A 21,541-nucleotide genomic window follows, 5' to 3' on the forward strand; every position below is an offset into this window, starting at 1 on the left:
CCGCGGGGAGGTGGCGTGGCAGGAGGTGGGTGTTCTAGCCGGGACTGCGGCCAGCTCTGTGACCTCGGGGGAGTCACTTACCCGAGCGTGAATAAGTAGCAAAGAATGGAACCCGCTCTGCGTCCTTCCAGTAGCCCTTCCTCTGTAGTGCTCACCCCATGTCGCCTCAGCGCTCGCCCCACCTCCCTCGGTACTCGCCCTAGCACCGGGCCGGGAACGTGTCTTTTAATTGCTGTAGTGTACTCTCCCAAGCACTTAGTTCAGTGCTCTGCCCCCAGGAAGTGCTCCACAAATACAGTTGACTGACTGGCCTTAGATGAGGTCTAAGAATCAGGGGGCCTGGGGTTGACCGGGGATCTCCCGGGGATGAGGAAATGAGGGTTTAGTCAGGGAAGACTGTCCGAGTAAGGGCTTAATAAATCCGACTGAACGGAAAGACTCTTGGAGGAGATGGGCTTTCGATAAGGCTCTGAATGGGGGGAGACCCATTGTCAGATTTGAGGAGGGAGGGCGTTCCGGGCCAGAGGCGGGATGTGGGCAAGAGGTCAGCGACGAGATAGACGAGATGGAGGTGGAGTGAGAAGGTCGGGATTAGAAGAGCGAGGTGTGAGGGCTGGGTTGGAGTAGGAGAGTAGCGAGCTGAGGTAGGAGGGGGCAGATTGTTTGACCGCTTCAAAGCCAATGGTGCGGAGTTGCTGTTTGTTGCGGAGGTGGATGGGCAACCACTGCAGGTTCTTGAGGAGTGGGGAGACGTGGCCTCACCCTTTTTGTAGAACAATGATCCTGGCAGCAGAGTGAAGTAATAATAACGGCGGTATTTGTTAAGCGCTTACTATGTGCAGAGCACCGTTCTAAGCGCTGGGGTAGATTCAGGGCAATGAGGTTGTCCCTCGTGAGGCTCACAGTCTTCATCCTCATTTTACAGACGAGGGAACTGAGGCACCGAGAAGTTAAATGACCTGCCCACAGTCACACAGCTAAATGGCAGATCAGGGATTCCAAGTGTGGACGGGAGTGGGGAGAGACAAGAGACTGGGAGGTCAGCAAGGCGGTTGATACGGTAATCAAGTCGGGATAGGATGAAGGATTCTATTAACGAGGTGGCGGTTTGGATGGAGAGGAAAGGGTGGGTTTTAGCAATGTGGTGAAGGGTGATCAGACAGGATTAAGTGACGGATCGAATGTGAGGCTTGAATGAGAGAGATGAGTCAAGTATAACGCCCAAGTTATAGGCTTGTGAGACAGGAAGGATGGTGGTGCTGTCTATGGTGATGGGAAAGTCAGGGGAGTTCAGCGTTTGGGTGGGAATATAAATTCTGTTTTGAACATGATAAATTTGAGGTGTCAACGAGACAACCACTTGGAGATATACTGAAGGCGAAAGGAAATGCAAGACTGCAGAGAAGAGATATCAGGGCTGGAGAATCAGTCAATCAAATTTAGTGAGCAATGGTTGTGTGCAGAACTCTGTGCTAAGTTCTTCGGGGTGTACGGTATAGCAATATGACGGACACATTCCCTTCCCGCAACGAGCTTACCGTCTGCGAAGATAGGGTACTTGAAGCCAGGGGAGTGAATGAGTTCTCCAAAGGAATGGGAGAATAGAAGGGGACCCAGAACCGCGTCTTGAGGGGCTACCGTAGTTGAGGGGTGGGAGGTGGAGGAGGAACCCTCAGAGGAGACTGAGAATGAACAGCCGGAGAGATAAGAGGAGAACCAGGGGAGGACAATGTCATTAAAACCAAGGCTGGATAATATCTCCGGAAGAAGGGGGTGGTTGATAGTGTTGAAAGTGGCTGAGAGTTCGAGGGAGAATAGGATGGAGTAGAGGCTGCTGGGTTTGGCAAGAAGGAGATCATCGGTGACCTTGGAGAGGGCGGTTTCTGTGGAGGGAAGGGGATGGAAGCCAGATTGGAGGGGGCCAAGGAGAGGAAGTGGAAGCGGGGGGTTTAGACAACTCGCTCAAGGAGTCTGGTGAGAAATGGTGGGAAGGAGATGGGTGGTAACTGGAGGGAGCCATGGGGTCTAGGAGGGTTTTCTAGGATAGAGGAACCGTGAGCGTGTTTGAAAGCAGTGAGGGAAAAAGCCACTGGAGAGTGAGCAGTTGAAGATTCCTGTCGGGGAGGGAAGACAGGAGGGGGCAAGGGGTCGATAAGGTGCAAAGGGATGGGGTGGATTTTGAGAGAAGGCAAGAGATCTCTTCTTGAGTCCCTGCTGGAAAAGATGGGAGAGTTGACGAAGGGGCGGAAGGAGGGAGGGATTGAGGAGGGGCAGGGGAGATTTTAGGGAGCTCACACTTGATGGTTTCTCAAAGCGTGGCCTGGTGGCTAGAGCCCGGGCTCGGGACTCAGAGGACCTGGGTCTTAATCCCAGCTCCACCTCTTGCCAGCCGTGTGACCTTGAGCAAGTCACTTCACTTCCCGGGGCCTTAATTACATCATCTGCAAAATGGGGATTCGATCCCTGTTCTCCCTCCCCTTTAGACCATGAATCCCACACTGGACAGGGACCGTGTCTGTCCCGATTATCTTCTGCCTTCCCCAGCACTTGGGAAAATCGAGGGCACAGAGTAAGCACTGAATAAATACCGCAATTACCACCATTATGGCAAGAAGCTTCTGTGACCTCACGAGTTACCCGTCATGGCAGTTTCTTCCGCCTCATTATCCTCCTCTGCTTCACCTTCCGCTTGCAGAGAGCTGGAGACCAGAAGGTTTAACGACCCACCGCGGGATCCGATGAAAATTATTGATCGTCGGTTTCTCGACCACTTTCGAGCTGGGAATGAAGGAAAATGGAGAACATGCATTACCATCTCCAGTTCAACAGCTAAAACGTTTCCATTTATTAATAATAATAATAATGTTGGTATTTGTTAAGCGCTTACTATGTGCAGAGCACTGCTCTAAGCGCTGGGGTAGACGCAGGGGAATCAGGTTGTCCCACGTGGAGCTCACGGTCTTAATCCCCATTTTACAGATAAGGTAACTGAGGCACCGAGAAATTAAGTGACTTGCCCAAAGTCACACAGCTGACAAGTGGCCGAGCCGGGATTCGAACCCATGACCTCTGACTCCAAAGCCCGTGCTCTTTCCACTGAGCCACGCTGCGAGGAGCGAAGTCTGGGGGCTGGGTTCATTCATTCATTCAATCACATTTATTGAGCACTTGCCCTGTGCAAAGCACTGTACTAAACACTTAGGAGAGTACATTATAACATCAGATGCATTCCCTGCCCACAACGAGCTCACAGTGTTGAGGGGGAGGCAGACATTAATATAAATAGATAAATAAATAAATTACAACTATATACAGATACCCACATATATGCCGTGGGGAAGGGAGGGAGGATGAATGAAGGAGCAAGTAAGAGCGGCACAGAAGGGAGAGGGAAAAGAGGAGAGGAGGACTCGTCTGGGAAGGCTTCCTGGAGGAGATGTTACTTCAATAAGTGCTTGGTACAGTCGTTCTGAACACAATAAGCGCTCAATAAATACGAATGAATGAATGAATGAATGAATGAATGAATGAATGAATGAATAAGGCTTTGAAATCGGGGAGAGCAATTATCTGTCTGATATAAGGAGGTAGGGTTGGAGTAAATGCTCCATATTTAGGGGATGTTCCCATTTCAAGTCCTCTGTTCTGTCTCCTCCCCTCCCACCCCACCAGATATTAATTCTATAATTCTATTTATCTATTTTTGATGCTATTGATGCCTGTCTACTTGTTTTGTTTTGTTGTCTGTCTCCCCCTTCTAGACTGTGAGCCCGTTGTTGGGTAGGGATCGTCTCTAACTGTTGCCGAATTGTACTTTCCAAGTGCTTAGTAAAGTGCTCCGCATACAGAAAGTGCTCAGTAAGTACCATGGAATGAATGAATGAATGAATGAATTCTTGGAGTAGAAAGATTTCAGTTCAGTCTTTTGAAGTTCTCAGAGTGTTGGCCTGTGCCCTCCTCCTCTGACCCCACTAGAATTGGAGTCCCGTGCGGGAGGGGGGTTGTGTTTGACCTGATGGTCTTCTGTATGAACCAGTGCTTGAGAAGTATCATGGAACAGTGGATAGAACCCGGGACTGGGAGTTAATAATAATGTTGGTATTTGTTAAGCGCTTACTATGTGCCGAGCACTGCTCTAAGCACCGGGGTAGACAGAGTTAAAATCACTGGGGTCGATACCGGCTAATCAGGTCGGACACAGTCCCCTTCCCATATGGGACCCACAGTCTTCATCCTCATTTTACAGATGAGGTCACCGAGGCCCAGAGAAAAATAATAATAATAATCATGATGCTATTTAATAACTGCTTACTATGTGCCAAGCACTGTCCTAAGTGCTGGGAGAGATATAAGGAAATCAGGTTGTTCCAAGGGGGGCTCACAGTCTTATTCCCCATTTTACAGATGGGGTAACTGAAAAGCACAGAAAAGTGAAGTGACTTGCCCAAAGTCACACAGCTGATAAGTGGCAGAGCCAGGATTAGAACCCACGACCTCTGACTCCCGGGCCCACTCTTTGTCCACTCTGCCTTGCTGTTTCATGTTGCATTGGTTTTTCCCAAGTGCTTAGTTCTGTGTGTTGAACTTAGGCGCTCAGTACATACGACCATGGTAAAGTTGACCGGAAGCTAATTGGCCGTTAACCAGGTCTGTATTCTCCCTGCCTTCAAAGCTTTATCGAAGGCCCATCTCCTCCAAGAGGTCTTCCCTGATTACGCCCTCCTTTCCTCTTCTCCCACTCCCTTCTGCATCGCTCCGACTTACTCCCTTTATTCATCCCCACTTCCGGCCCCACACCACTTATGTCCATATCTGTAATTCATTTATTTCTTTTAATGTCTGTCTCCCCCTCTAGACTATTAGCTCCTTGGGGGCATTCAAAAATGATTGAATGAGAGATCGATTTTGCCAACAGACCCTTCTGGATATCAAGTGTTTCAATTTTGGGGTCCCTACTAGACTTGAGGACATGTGCCCTTTATATTCTTACATTATGCTTGCTCATGTGCTTAGTACAGTGCTCTGTGCACAGTAAGAGCTCAATAAATACGATCGACTGATTGACAAGGGATGTCTTCATACGCTTTGAATGGGAAAGGAATATGACTGTGAAGGTAGATGGGACTGAAATCCTCCGGGAGAGATGTCATAGGGTTTGATGATGAGGATAATAGTAATCGTTCAGTGCTTACTATGTGCCAAACACTATTCTGGGCACTAGGGAAGGTGCGAGATAATCATATGGCTATAGACCACCCTCAATCAATCAATCACTACGATTCTATTTATCCATTTAGATGGTACTGATGCCTACTTGTTTTGTTGTCTGTCTCCCCCTTTAAGACTGAGCCCGTTGTTGGGCAGGGATTGTCTCTATCTGTTGCCGAACTGTACATTCCAAGCGCTTAATATAGTGTTCTGCACACAGTAAGGGCTTAATAAATATGACTGAATGAATGAATGATATTTATTGAGCACTTTCTGTGAGCAGGAGCACTGGAAAAATGAAAATAAATGATGGTGTTTGTTGAGCGCTTACTATGTGCCAAGCACTGTCCTAGAGCGCTGGGGTAGATACAAGGTAATCAAGTTGTCCCACGTGGGGCTCACAGTCTTCATCCCCATTTTACAGATGAGGCCACTTAGGCACAAAGAAGTGAAGTGACTTGTCCAAAGTCACCCAGCTGACACGTGGTGGAGCCAGGATTAGAACCCATGACCTCTGACTCCCAAGCCCGGGTTCGTTCCACTAAATCACGCTGCTTCTCTCAACCCTGTACTAAATGCTTGGGAGAATACATCACAACAGAGCTGGTAGACACATTCCCATCCCACAACGAGATTTGCCGTTTAGAGGGGGAGACGGATATTGAACTAAATATATCAGAATACGTAATTTATAGATAGCAAAAAAAAAAATGGGAAACTGAATTTTACCCTCCAAAATACTCGGCACAAATGAAGAAAAATGATTGAATGAGAGATCGATTTTGCCAACAGACCCTTCTGGATATCAAGTGTTTCAATTTTGGGGTCCCTACTAGACTTGAGGACAGGGATTGTGTCTATCATATTCTCCAAAGTGCTCAATATAGTGCTCTTCACACAGTAGACTATTAGTACTTTGAGGTCCGGGATCGTCTACTAACTAGTGTACTCTCCAAGCAACTCAGTACAGCTGTTTATTTTGTGTCTACCCCAGTGTTTGGTACAGTGCTTGGCCCATAGTAAACACTTAACAGATACCACAATGATTATTATTATTATCATTATCATTTTTAGTTGGAAAGAGAGAAAACAGCCATCCCCCTACCCAAAGGGTGTTATGGGTGGGAGATAATAATAATAATAATAATAATAAGGATGGTATTTATTAAGCGCTTACTATGTGCCAAACACTGTTCTAAGCACTGGGGTAGATACAGGGGAATCGGAATGTCCCACATGGGGCTCACACTTTTAATCCCCATTTGACAGATGCGGTCCCTGAGGTCACCGAGAAGTTAATTGACTTGCCCAAGGTCACACAGCAAACAAGTGGCAGAGCAGGGATTAGAACCCATGACCTCCAACTCCCAAGCCCGGGCTCTTGCCACTAAGCCACGCTGCTTCTCATAGATATGTATATATATATATATATTATAATTGCCTCCTCTGTAAAATGGACATTAAGACTATGAGCCTCACCTGGGACAAGCTGCTTACCTTGTATCTCCCCCAGTGCTTAGAACAGTGCTTGGCACATAGTAAGCGCTTAACAAATACCAACATTATTATCATTAAATATATTTTAATTTATGATTTATATATATGTGTACTATCATTATTAAATATATTTTAATGTATCATTTACAGATGCAGATATATATAGCGTTTGCCACTTAGTAAGCGCTTAACAAATACCATCATTATTATTACATATCTATAAATTATACATTTAAAATATGTAACAATAATAATATATATCTATAAATTATACATTAAAATATATTGAGTAAGGATAACGATGATGACATTTGTTGTGCATTTACCATGTGCCAAGCACTGTTCTAAGCACTAGGGCAGATACAAGGCAATCAGGTTGACCCAAGTGGGGTTCGGGGTCTTAATCCCCAATTTACAGACGAGGGAACTGAGACACAGAGAAGTGAAGTGACTTGTCCAAGGTCACCCGGCAGATATGTTGTGGTAGTGGGAGTTGTAACAGCGGCAGTGGAAGTTTTACCCAAGATGGCCCGCTTGGTGACTCATAGAGTCTATAGTTTGTGTTTGTGAATAAATGGATAAACCTGACTGGTGAAGCTTGTCGTGGGCAGGAAATGTGTCTGTTGAACGCTATTTTGTAGTCTCCCTTAGTATTCATTCATTCAATAGTATTTATTGAGCGCTTACTATGTGCAGAGCACTGTACTAAGCGCTTGGAATGGACAAATGGGCAACAGATAGAGACGGTCCCCGCCCTCTGACGGGCTCACGGTCTAATCGGGGGAGACGGACGGACGAGGACGATGGCGATAGATAGAGTCGAGGGGAAGAACGTCTCGTAAAAACAGTGGCAAATAAATAGAATCGGGGTGATGTACATCTCATCAAACGAAATAAATAGGGTGATGAAGATCTATACAGTTGAGCGGACGGGTACAGTGCTGAGGGGGTGGGATGGGAGAGGGGGAGGAGGAGAGGGAGAGGGGGTACAGTACTCTGTACAGTACAGTACTCTGCACTCTGGACACTTAGTACAGTACTCTCCACTCTGGAAGCGCTCAATAAATATGACTAAAAGAAAATAAATCCAATTGAATGAATAAGTCCTCTAGGCACAGTGATAGACAGGGAAAGAGAAAACAGAATCCTGAAGACCAGCACATCTTTGGGAAGCAGCATGGCCTGGTGGAAACGTTCATTGAATGTTGAGTGAATGTTGAATGAATGAATGAATGAATGGTGGAAAGAGCCCAGGCCTGGGACCCAGAGGAGTTGAGTTCTAATCCAGGCTCCACCAAATTCATTCATTCAATAGTATTTATTGAGCGCTTACTATGTGCAGAGCACTGGACTAAGCGCTTGGAACGGACAAGTCGGCAACAGATAGAGACAGTCGCTGCCCACGTATTTTCCGAGTGACCTTGGGCGGGCCACTTCACTTCTCTGTGCCTCAGTCCTCTCATCGGCAAAACGGGCATTCAGTACCTGTTCTCCCTCCTGCTTGAACTGTGAGCCCGAAGTTCATCAATCTAACGATGATAATAACTGTGGCATTTTTTACGTGCTTACCGTGTGCCAGACACTAGTCTACGCACGGGGGTGGATACAAGCAAATCGGGTTGGACACAGTCCCTGTCTCCCATGGGGCTCACGGTCTTAATCCCCATTTTCCAGATGCGGTAACTGAGGCCTAGAGGAAAGGAAGTGACTTACCCAAGGTCACACAGCGGAAACGTGGCAGAGCTGGGGTTGGGGCCCCAGATCCTTCTGACTTCCAGGCCTGTGCTCTATCCACTAAGCCACACTGCTTCTCTGCTTCTACCCCAGCACTTAATACAGAGTTTGACACCTAGTGACCTCTTAGATGCCACATCATTTATTATTCTAGGGTTAGAGAAGCAGCGTGGCTCAGTGGAGAGAGCCCGGGCTTGGGAGTCAGGGGTCAGGGGTTCAAATTCCTCCTCCACCACTTATCAGGTGTGTGACTGTGGGCAAGTCACTTCACTTCTCTGTGCCTCAGTGACCTCATCTGTAAAATGGGGATCAAGACTGTGAGCCTCACGTGGGACAACCCGATGACCCTGTATCTCCCCCAGCGCTTAGAACAGTGCTCTGCACGTAGTAAGCGCTTAACAGATACCAACATTGTTATTATCCTCTGTGAGACTGTCGACCAGAGTGTGGTGGAAGCTCGGTGTCAGAGGCTCCAGATCAAACTCCAGGTCTCCAGAGCCGGAATGTTGTCCGATCCTCTCTCTCTCTCTGGCTGGGAACCCCAGGACCCCGGACCACCCGCCACGTCCGGCTTCTCGACCGGTTCCACAGGCTCAACGTCAGATGGCAACAGAGGATGGTGGACAGAGAAGTTCCGGGACACAGTCAGCCTCTCCTCATCGGAACTCAGCCAGGGGTAGTCGAAAAAGCCCGGCCTGGGAGGTACTAGGTCATGGGATCTAATCCCAGCTCCACCACTTGTCTGCTGTGTGGCCTTGGGGAAGTCACTTCCCTTCTCTAGACCTCAGTGGCCTCATCTGCAAAATGGGGATTGAGACTGTGAGCCTCACGTGGGACAGGGACTGGGTTCAAACCAATTGACTTGTATCCACCCAGTGCCTAGTGCGGTGCTTGGCCTATTAGAGAAGCAGCGTGGCTCAGTGGAAAGAGACCAGGCTTGGGAGTCAGAGGTCATGGGTTTGAATCCCGGCTCTGCCACTTGTCAGCTGTGGGACTGTGGGCGAGTCACTTCATTCATTCATTCATTCAATAGTATTTATTGAGCGCTTACTATGTGCAGAGCACTGTACTAAGCGCTTGGGATGAACAAGTCGGCAACAGGTAGAGACAGTCCCTGCCGTTTGACGGGCTTACGGTCTAATCGGGGGAGACGGACAGACAAGAACAATGGCACTAAACAGCGTCAAGGAGAAGAACATCTCGTAAAAACAATGGCAACTAAATAGAATCAAGGCGATGTACAATTCATTAACAAAATAAATAGGGTAACGAAAATATATACAGTCGAGCGGACGGGTACAGTGCTGTGGGGATGGGAAGGGAGAGGTGGAGGAGCAGAGGGAAAAGGGGAAAATGAGGCTTTAGCTGCGGAGAGGTAAAGGGGGGATGGCAGAGGGAGTAGAGGGGGAAGAGGAGCTCAGTCTGGGAAGGCCTCTTGGAGGAGGTGATTTTTAAGTAAGGTTTTGAAGAGGGAAAGAGAATCAGTTCTCTTCTCTGGGCCTCAGTTCCCTCATCTGTAAAATGGGGATTGACTGTGAGCCTCACGTGGGACAACCTGATGACCCGGTATCTCCCCCAGCGCTTAGAACAGTGCTCTGCACATAGTAAGCGCTTAACAAATGCCAACATTATTATTATTAGTAAGTGCTTAACCAATATCACAGTAATTATTAATAGCATTAGTATTATTAACTGTGCTCACCGCAACACAGTAGGACCCGTGAGGAGGACGAACGAAGAAGGAGACCCAGACAGCTGCAGTGTGGAGAGCCGACAATGGAAGAAGGAAAGCCAGGAGGGCAGAGGGAGTGTTTTAAGGACACGGTAGAACAAAGTTTCCCCCTCTCAAGGTCACAGCTGGAGAGTTTCCAGTCCTCTGTCAGTCTCGGCTACGGGAGGGAGAGTGAAGCCGAGGCCCGTCCGTTCCATTCCTAGCTCGGCCGGTGGCTAGCGAGCGGCGGGCCGTCGGCTACGACTCAAAACTCACCCGTGCTGGGCAGCGGCGGCCCGGGAGAGAGTCGAGGGCGGAGACTCAGATTTACCGCACGGAAGGCGGCGATGGTCAACCGCTTCCCGATTTTTCCCAAGAAAACTCCCAGCACGATGGCAGATGGAGAGCGGGGCCTTCCGGGAGAGACGTGTCCGTGGCGTCGCTACGGGTCGGAGACGACCCGACGGCATAAGACAAGACGAGAGCAAAGCCCTAGACCTTGCGGCATAATAATGGTGGTATTTGTTAAGTGCTTACTATGCGCCACGCACTGTACTGAGCGCTGGGGCGGATACAAGCAAATCGGGTTGGACGCGGTCCCTGGCCCGAGCGGGGCTCACAGTCTCAATCCCCATTTTGCAGATGAGGCAACCGAGGCCCAGAGAAGTGAAGTGACTTGCCCGAGGTCGCACAGCAGGCAAGGCATCCCAGCTGAACCCTGGGAGGCAGTGGGTAAGGACGGACCAGCGTGGTACACCGCCGTCAAGACGCAAGTGGCTTTTTTTGAGCAAAAGCTCCATGTGGAAGGACACAGACATGATTCACAAGGACACGAACAAAAACACTGCGTTCTCAGGCGTCTCCAAGACTGTGGATCCTACACCGGCTTTTTTAGCCACAGACACACACACTCCAGGGTGAATTTGGGAAGCAGCATCGCTCATAACCATAATAATACTATAATTGTGGTATTTGTTAAGCACTTACTATGTGCCAGGCACTGTACTAAGCACTGGGGTGGAGACGAGGTAATAGGATCGGGCACAGTCCCTGTCCCACAAGGGGCTCACGGGCTTAATCCCCATTTTACGGATGAGGTGACAGTGGGCCAGAAAGTGAAGTGACTTACCCAAGATCACACGACCCAGTGGCTCAAGTGGGAAGCAACGTGGCCAAGTGGATAGAGCGCAGTCCTGGGAGTCAGAAGGATCTGGGTTCTAATCCCACTCTGTCCCTTGTCTGCTGCGTGACCTCGGGCAAATCATTTCGCTTCTCTGAGCCTCAGTCACCTCATCTGGAAAATGGGGATGGAGACTGTGAGCCCCACGGGGGACGGGGACTGCGTCCGACCTGATTACGTTGATTACGTATCCACCCCAGAGCTTAGAACAGTGCCCGGCACACGGTAAAAGCCGAACCAAAAAAAAAAACTCACCCTCAGAGGTGTCTTTTCCAAATATAGAGGGCGACTCTGAAAAATCCAATATATTTCCTCCGCTTGGTCTCCCTAGACTGAGAGCCCCCAAGACGGAAAGATGCATTTAGAGGAGAAAATATTTAGGGCAAGCAATGTGTTTGATAAAAACAACACAAACGACTCCACCGCTTTGCACCCTTTCCTGCCTCCGCTTTTTTTCAATTCCCCGATGCCGAGAACGTTCTGCTTCTGTAGTTTTAAGAGTCCTTCTCAGAGGCCGTCGAAGATTCGAATCAAACCTCCGATAGAATAAATATAAAACCTAATACTGTATTTCCCTGAAATTATATGGCCACCTGTTCTAACTTGGTCATCCGGTGTGAATTATTATCCTGTCAGATGTAATTGAGAAGAACAAGAAAATCTAGTGCTTGCTGTAGAGAAGGAGAAAATAGAGTTTACAGTGCTGGGCATTTTCCCATCACCCCCGTCATGACAGGTAGGAAAATACATAACAAATAATGTTCTCGTTATGCTCCAGAGTTCTGAGGGGAGAGAAATAACGGGTTTGTGGCAAGATGGATCAGGATTCATTTTTTATTGTCTCTCTAATATGGTTGGGTAACTTTTTGTCCTCTAAAACCTCCAGCTAGCTAACACATCTCTTGAGCATCTGTTTTTTTTCCCCCTTTGTCTGGCTTTTGAGCGGTATTTTTTAGGTTCTTGTTACATGCCAGGCACCGTTCTAAGCACTGGGGTAGATAATGCTGAGAAGCAGCACGGCCTAGGGGCAAGAGTCCAGGCTTGGGAGTCCGAGGGCCTGAGTTCTAATCCCGGCTCCGCCATTTGTCTGCTGTGTGACCTGGGGCAAGTCACTTCGCTTCTCTGTGCCTGAGTTACCTCATCTGTAAAATGGGGATTGAGACTGTGAGCCCCACGTGGGACAACCTGATTACCTTGTATCTCCCCCACTGCTTAGAACAGTGCTTGGCACATAGTAAGCACTTAACAAATACCACAATAAGAAACAATAATAACAACAAATAATAATAATGGTACTTGTTTAGTGCTTACTATGTACCAAGCACTGTTCTAAGCAGTGGGGGAGATACAGGGTAGTCATGTTGGAGACACTCCCTGCCCCACAAAGGGCTCACACTCTTAATCCCCATTTGACAGTTGAGGTTTCTGAGGCACAGAGAAATTAAGACATTTGCCCAAGGTCACGCAGCAGACAAGCGACTGTTTAATTCGTTCATTCATTCATTCAGTAGTATTTATTGAGCACTTACTATGTGCAGAGCACTGTACCAAGCGCTTGGAATGTACAAATCGGCAACAGATACAGTCCCTGCCCTTTGACGGTCTAATCGGGGGAGACGGACGGACGAGAACAATGGCGATAAATAGAATCGAGGGGAAGAACATCTCATTAAAACGATAGCAAATAAATAGAATCAGGGTGATGTACGTCTCATTAACAAAATAAATAGGGTAATAACCTCTTTGACCTTTAACCTTCCTAGGTTCCCTCCCCATTCTTCAAGTGGCTTTGTGGATGTCCACAACTGCCTTGGAATTCTTCTATTTTATCCATGATCCATTGATCTCCAAACTATTCTGACTACCTGCTGTGTGCGGAACACTGTACTAAGCCTTTGGGAGACTATTATGAAGTTGGTAGAGATGATCCCTCCCCTCAAGGAGTTTACAGTCTAGGAGATAGAATATGCGCATCCCTCTCTAGCTCTCTCTCTGTTACCGATTTGTACATTCCAAGCGCTTAGTACAGTGCTCTGCACATAGTAAGCGCTCAATAAATACTATCGAATGAATATATATATACATTTATATGTATGTGTGTATATATAGATATACCCACATATACATACATTTATATACAAAGAGAGAGAGAATAATAACCATAACGATGGTATTTAAGCGCTTATTATGTGCAAAGCACCGTTCTAAGCGCTGGGGTTGATACAAAGTAATCAGGTTGTCCCACGTGGGGCTCACAGTCTTCATCCCCATTTTACAGATTGAGGTACCTGAGGCCCAGAGAGGTTAAGCGACGTGCCCAAAGTCACCCAGCTGATAAGTGGCGGAGCCGGGATTAGAACTCACTACCTCTGACTCCCAAGCTCGTGCTCTTTCCACTAAGCTACGCCGCTTATAGATATCTATCTATATATCGATCTCAATTGATGAATGCCATTTTTTGAGCTCTTACTATATGCAGAGCACTGTACTGAGCATTTAGGAGAATACAATACAACAAAATTAGCAGACATAGTCCCTACCCATAATAAGTTAACCTATATATCTTAACACGGGTAAGATGGGTAACATAGGTGAGAAGCAGTGCGGCTTAGTGGATGAGAGCCTGAGCCTGGGAGTCAGAAGGACCTGGGTTCTAATCCTGGATGTGCCCTATGTCAGCTGTGTGACCTTGGGCAAGTTGCTTCACTTCTCTGTGCCTCAGTTACCTCATCTGGAAAATGGGGATAAGAAGGGCTTACACTCTTATCCCCATTTTACAGATGAGGTTACTGAGCCCACTGTGGGACAGTTCATTCAATAGTATTTATTGAGCGCTTACTATGTGCAGAGCACTGTACTAAGTGCTTGGAATGTACAATTCAGGCACAGAAGCAGCGTGGCTCAGTGGAAAGAGCATGGGCTTCGGAGTCAGGGCTCATGAGTTCGAATCCCAGCTCTGCCACATGTCGGCTGACTGTGGGCAAGTCACTTCACTTCTCTGTGCCTCAGTTCCCTCATCTGTAAAATGGGGATTAAGACTGTGAGCCCCATGTGGGACGACCTGATTCTCCTATGTCTACCCCAGTGCTTAGAACAGTGCTCGGCACACAGTAGGCGCTTAACAAATGCCAACATTATTATTATTATTATTACTATTATCTCCGCCAAACTAATTGTCTCCCCCTCTTCAAAGCCCTACTTAGAGCTCACCTCCTCCAAGAGGCCTTCCCACACTGAGCTCCCCTTTTCCCTCTGCTCCCCCAGCTCCACCCCATACCCCCTTCACCTCTCCACCGCTAAACCCTCTTCTCCCCCCTTTCCCTCCGCTCCTCCCCCGCTCCCGTCCCCTCCCCTCAGCACCGTACTCGTCCGCTCAACTGTATAGATTTTCGTTACCCTCTTCATTTTATTAATGAGATGTACATCACCCTGATTCTATTTATTCGCTATTGTTTTAATGAGACGTCCATCCCCTCGATTCTATTGATTGCTATCGTTCTCGTCCGTCCGTCTCCCCCGATGAGACCGTAAGCCCGTCAAAGGGCAGGGACTGGCTCTATCTGTTACCGATCCGTACATTCCAAGAGCTTAATACAGCGCTCTGCACATAGTAAGCGCTCAATAAATACTACTGAATGAACGAATGACTGTGTCCGACTTAATAATAACGTTGGTGTTTGTGAAGCGCTTACTATGTGCCGAGCACTGTTCTAAGCGCTGGGGGAGATACGGGGTCATCAGGTTGTCCCACGTGAGGCTCACAGTTAATCCCCATTTTACAGATGAGGGAACTGAGGCCCAGAGAAGTGAAGTGACTTGCCCAGAGTCACACAGCTGACAAGTGGCAGAGCCGACATTCGAACTCATGACCGCCGACTCCCAAGCCCGTGCTCTTTCCACTGAGCCACGCTGCTTCTCTGACTTGATGAACTTGTATCTGTTCCAGCGCTTAGAACAGTGCTTGGCACAGAGTAAGTGCATAACAAGTACCATAAGACCAAGGGCTTGGGAGTCAGAGGATGTGGGTTCTAATCCCACTCCGCCACTTGTCTGCTGTGTGACCTTGGGCAAGCCACTTAGCTTCTCAGTGCCTCAGTTCCCTCATCTATAAAAATAGGCAGTGAGACTGTGAGCCCCACGTGGGACAACCCGATGACCTTGCATCTACCCCAGCGCTTAGAACAGTGCTTGGCACAGAGTAAGCATTTACCAAATACCATCATTATTATCATTACTATCAAGTGAGAAGCAGCGTGGCTCAGTGGAAAGAGCCTGGGCTTTGGAGTCAGAGCTCATGAGTTCGAATCCCAGCTCTGCCACCTGTCGGCTGTGTGACTGTGGGCGAGTCACTTCACTTCTCTGTGCCTCGGTTACCTCATCTGTAAAATGAGGATGAAGATTGTGAGCCCCACGTGGGACAACCTGATTCCCCCATGTCTACCCCAGCGCTTAGAACAGTGCTCTGCACATAGTAAGCGCTTAACAAATACCAACATTAAGTGCTTAGTACAGGGCTCTGCACACAGTAGGCACTCAATAAATACGATCGAATATAGGACTCTCTCTGGGCCTCCCTCTCTGTCTCCTCCTCCCCGTCTCTTCCTCTGCTTCCCTCCCTGTGAGGGTTTGGGGTCGCGTCCTCCCAACCCGCCGCCCTCCAAACCGGGAAGCCCTCCGACGGACGACCAACGTCCGGGGCGACCGCTCCGGCCCCCTGCCTCCGGGCCCTGGGGGGCCCCCGCCCCGCCACCCACCCCCCGGCCACCACAAACACACACACACACAAACACACACACACACACCGCCCAAGGAGCCCCGGGCCCGGCCCAGGCCCGGCCCGCCCAGGGACGACAGCGGGGAAACGAACCAAAAATGCACTTATGTGACTTACACCTCCGAAGGTTGGCTCAGTGGTGCGTGAGCCCCAGGGGTTCACAGACATGGGCCTCGCTTGCCGCTCCCACGCACTCACACGCCCCTCAGCCCCCCCTTCCCTCCCCGGCTACTCAACCCGACCTCGACTCAAGGTCTCCCACCGGGTTTCCTTCTACCACGAGGGGAGAGGTGGAAGGAGAGCGACAGAGATCGGAAAGACAGAGAGAGGCTGCCAATTTAGGAGCAGGGATCATGTATATTCACGTCACTGGACACTTTCAAGCGCTCAGTACAGTAAATAATAGCGTTCACGATGACGACGGCATTTGTTAAGCGTTTACTCTGTGCAACCGGCTCCTGGAGGGAAGGGACTGTGTCTACTCAATCTCTTGTCCCCTTCCTAGCGCTCCATAGAGAAGCAGTGTGGCTTAGAGAAGAACCCGGGCTTGGGAGTCAGAGGACGTGGGTTCTAATCTCGCTCCGCCACTTGTCAGCTGTGCGACCACGGACAAGCCACTTCACTTCTCTGTGCCTCAGTTAGCTCATCTGTAATATGGGGATTAAGACCGTGAGCTCCACGTGGGACGACCCGATGACCTTGCATCAACCCCAGCGCTTAGAACAGTGCTTGGCGAATAATAAGCACTTAACAAACACCATCATTATTATTATTATTGTTATTATTATTATTACAATGCTCTGCACACAGTAGCCTGTAAACTCCTTGAGGCAGTGGTCAATGACACTAACTTTATCATACTATTAGAGAAGCAGCGCGGCTTAGTGGAAAGAGTCCGGGCTTGGGAGTCAGAGGTTGTGGGTTCTAATCCCCGCTCTGCCACTCGTCAGCCGTGTGACTTTGGGCGAGCCACTTAACTTCTCTGGGCCTCAGTCACCTCATCTGTAAAATGGGGGTGAAGACTGAGACCCCCACGTGGGACAACCTGATGACCTTGTATCCATCCCAGAGCTTAGAACGGTGCTTGGCACATAGTAAGCGCTTAACAAATCCCATCATCATTATTATTATACTCTCCATTTAATAAATATAATTGATTAATTGATTGACTGAATGTGAGATCTACAGGGAAGAAGTGTAGACTCGTGAAAAGAGTCCAGCACTGGAAGGTTAGAGTCAGAATTCAGTTGTATTTATTGAGCATTACCGTGTGCGAAGCACTGTACTAAGCAGTTGGGAGAGTATAACACAACAATAAACAGACACATTCCCTTCCCACAGTGAGCTTACAGTCTAGCAGGGGGAGGCAGACATTAATAGAAATAAGTAAATTACACACCCAGTCTGTTGTGTGACCTTGGGCAAGTCACTGCACCTCTCTATTTTCACTAGACTACAGCACCCTCCCTTCACGGGTCAGCGAGGAAGCTCTTTTCAGTTTTATGTGTTTTATTCTCTTATTTCGTCTGTGGCCATCACTCCCCATTAGAGGGGAAACTGTCTGTGTAGAAGTTGTGGAGAATGATTCACAACAAACTCCTTCTGGCCCCTACGGAGTCAGCCATCCACAAACACGTACACACACATCTACCAACACACACATACGCAGGCATCCACAAACACACATACACAAACATCCACAAACACACACACACACACACAACCATCTACAAATACAACCTACACAAGCATGCACAAACACACATACACAAAAATCTACAAAGACATACATACAGAGGCATCCACAAACACACGCATAATAATAATGGTGGTATTTGTTAAGCACTTACTATGTGCAAAGCACTGCTCTAAGTGCTCGGGCGATACAAGGCGATCAGGTTGCCCCACGTGGGGCTCACAGTTTTTAATCCCCATTTTACAGATGAGGTAACTGAGGCACAGAGAAGTGAAGTGACTTGCCCAAAGTCACACAGTTGGCAAGTGGCGGAGCCGGGATTCGAACCCATGATCTCTGACTCCCAAGCCCGGGCTCTTTCCACTGAGCACATATATCGGCATCCACAAACACACACAAGCATCCACAACTACACATACCCAGGCATCCAAAAACACACAAGCACAAACATCCACCACGCCATACAGGCATCCACAAGTACACACCTACACAGGCATCCACAAACACACACACTCACAGACAGAAAGCATCCACAAACACACATCCCCAGCAGTCGCAAAGACACATCCCCAGCATCCACAAACACACACAAACCGAAGCATCAACAAATACACACACTGACAGCCATCCATAAACAGACATACACAGGTATTCACAAACACACACATACAGAAGCATCGACAAATACACACATAGACAGCCATCCGTAAACACACATACACAAGTGTTCATAAACACGCCTCCACAAGCATCGACGGACAGTCACATATCCAGGCATCCACAAACACACCCAAGCATCGACAAACACACTTAAGCAACTACAAACACACGCATACACAGGCTTCCACAAACACACACACACCGGTATCACCAACACACACATATACAAGCCGGTCACACTCACTTTGTTCGGTTAGATCGCCTCAGTTACCTCATCTGGTAACTGGGGATTAACTGGGAGCCTCCCGTGGGGCAACCTGCTTACCCTGTATCTCCCCCAGCGCTTAGAACAGTGCTCTGCACATAGTAAGCGCTTAACAAATACCAACATTATTATTTGGTTTCCTCAAATGGCTGAGAATGCCTTTCTCAGTAAAAATCATTTGAACGACACCAGGGTCCCAATAAACGGCAGTCGGGAAAACTTCATCTCCCTCTAAATCTCCCCTGTGCTTTTGGAGCAAAGGTGAGCTGCCTGTGTGTGTCTGTGTGTATTCCCGGATGTGTGTGTCCGTGGATATTCACAAATCTGGACGTTTGTAGATGCACTAACACGCACATTCACAAGCATCCACGAACACACACATACACAGACATCCACGAACATCCACAGACATTCACAGACACAAACACACACACACTTACCCAGACATGACAAACACACAGACATCCACAAACACCGGCATTCACAAATACACACAAACAGAGGCATCCACAAATACGCCTTACTCGCGTATCTACAAACACACACCTACGCAAGCCGATCGCATTTGCTCCTAACACACAGAAATGATTTAGACGTTGAAAAAGAACTTTTCTAACTTTTCTAACTACCGTTCGATCGGACTCTGGTGTAGTTCAAATGATTTTTACTGGAAAAGCCGTCATCGAGCAATCAATCCATTGCTTTGCACGCAGTAAGCACTCAGTAAATAGAGTTGAATGAATACTACAGTGCCTGGCGCATAGTAAGCACTTAACAAATGCCACTGTAATCAGCGTGGCTCAGTGGAAAGAGCCCGGGCTTGAGAGTCAGAGGTCATGGGTTCGAATCCCGGCTCTGCCACTTGTCAGCTGGGTGACTGTGGGCAAGTCACTTCACTTCTCTGTGCCTCAGTTCTCTCGTCTGGAAAATGGGGATTAAGACCCCGAACCCCACTTGGGTCAACCTGATTGCCTTGTATCTGCCCTAGTGTTTAGAACAGTGCTCTGCACATAGTAAGCGCTTAACAAATACCAACATTATTATTTTTATTATTACTAATATTCAGATATCACTTTCCTCCTCTCTAAAACGGGGATCAAATATCTGCTCTCGCTCCCATAAGGACTGTGGGTTTCCTGTAGCACAGGTCTGAAGATCACTGGATTTCCATGTCTCCACCATGGCGCTTGCCAGACAGCAACTGTTTAAACAATACCAACGTTATTATTAGCTGCATCCTTTAGAAAGCCGGAATATGTGACCCTGTGCGCTTCCCACAATCTCAGCAGGTGGTGTGCGTGTGTTTGTGTACACGTGTGTACGCTTCGGGTGTGCACGCGTGCTGGTTTGTGTCAGAGAACAAGGAGGGAGCCGGAGAATCGACTCAAGGCTTCCAATATCCCAGCCAAAATCATGCAATATCCATCATTCAGGCAGTGGAATTTACTAAGCGCTCTCTGGGAGATTTTTAACTCCCTCCTGTATCCCCCAGGTCTCCCCTCTCCCTAACTCTCCGCCCCCCATCCCGGCCGTTGTCCTTATCAACTATTTCGTTGACAAAATCGAAACCTCCCCAAAGCTCCCCATCACAACTTCAGTCCGAAAGCCTTCTAACGACCCCCATCCACTCCCCCTCCTCAGTCAGCCATTGCTCAAGAGAGCTTCAATCTCCCCCCATAATAATTAATAATAATAGTATTAGTTAAGCGCTTACTATGTGCCAAGCACTATACTAAGTGGAGTAATAATAATAATAATGATGGCATTTGTTAAGCGCTTAGTAGGTGCAAAGCACTGTTCTAAGCACTGGGGAGGATACAAGGTGATTAGGTTGTCCCACATGGGGCTCACAGTCTTCATCCCCATTTTACAGATGAGGTAACTGAGACACAGAGAAGTGAAGTGACTTGCCCAAAGTCACACAGCTGACAAGCGGCTGAACCGGGATTTGAACCCATGACCTCTGACTCCCAAGCCCGGGCTCTTGCCACCGAGCCGCGCTGGGCAAGGTAGACGGTTTGTCCCACATGGGGCTCACAGTCTTAATCCCATTTTACAGATGAGCTGAGGGTCAGGGAAGTGAAGTGACCTACCCAAAGTCACGCAGCCGATAAGTGGTGGAGCAGGATTAGAACCCATGACCTCTGACTCTCAAGCCCGGGCTCTTGCCACTGAGCCACGCTGCTTCTCCGTGCTTCTCTAGACTGTGAGCTCACTGTGGGCAGGGATTCTCATTCTTTATTGCTGAATTGTACTTTCCCAAGCACTTAGTACAGTGCTCTGCACACAGTAAGTGCTTAATAAATACAATTGAATGAATGAATCGTCCCAAGTCCCCCTCACTCCTACTGGGTCTCCAACCCTAATCATGATAGTTACGGTATTCGTTAAGCACTTAGTACGTGCCAGGCTTCTGTAAGAGACGCAGCGTGGCTCAGTGGAAAGAGCCCAGGCTTTGAAGTCAGAGGTCATGGGTTCGAATCCCAGCTCTGCCACTTGTCAGCTGGGTGACTGTGGGCAAGTCACTTCGCTTCTCTGTGCCTCAGTGACCTCATCTGGAAAATGGGGATTGATTGTGAGCCCCACGTGGGACGACCTGATTCCCCTGTGTCTACCCCAGCTCTTAGAACAGTGCTCTGCACAGAGTAAGCGCTTAACAAATACCAACATTTTTATTATTATTATTATTATCAAGCGCTGGGGGCGAATACAAGCAAATCGGGTTGGACACATTCCCTGTCCCACATGGGACTCACAGTTCTAATCCCCATTTTACACATGAGGGGTAACCGAGGCACAGAGAAGTGTCTTGTCCT

Source organism: Ornithorhynchus anatinus, chromosome 3, assembly GCF_004115215.2.
Source record: "Ornithorhynchus anatinus isolate Pmale09 chromosome 3, mOrnAna1.pri.v4, whole genome shotgun sequence".
Classification (NCBI taxonomy): Eukaryota; Metazoa; Chordata; class Mammalia; order Monotremata; family Ornithorhynchidae; genus Ornithorhynchus; species Ornithorhynchus anatinus.